The sequence below is a fragment of the Corvus brachyrhynchos genome, unplaced genomic scaffold, assembly GCF_000691975.1.
Source record: "Corvus brachyrhynchos isolate BGI_N302 unplaced genomic scaffold, ASM69197v1 scaffold398, whole genome shotgun sequence".
NCBI lineage: Eukaryota > Metazoa > Chordata > Aves > Passeriformes > Corvidae > Corvus > Corvus brachyrhynchos.
The window spans coordinates 3,108,698-3,108,975 of NW_008239780.1; positions in this window are offsets into that span (position 1 = coordinate 3,108,698).

The window sequence follows — 278 nt, forward strand, 5'->3', positions numbered from 1 at the left end:
AAATCTTTATACATCTTTACTTCAGTAAAGATTTTTAGTTATTTTGAGTAAATTTGACTGAAGTTTTAAAGCAGTTACTTCTAATTCCTCCATACAAATAGGGAAATAGATAATCATACACGCTATTTAATTGTGATTACAATTGTAATTCCTTTTCCCGAGTGTCGGCTCTCTGGGGAGGTTTCCAGCAGCAATGATGTGAAAGGTTGGTGATATCGATTATGGAATCAAAGCCCCGCCGCAGCCGGACCGGCTTTTCGGGGCGGACCGGCCCCGGG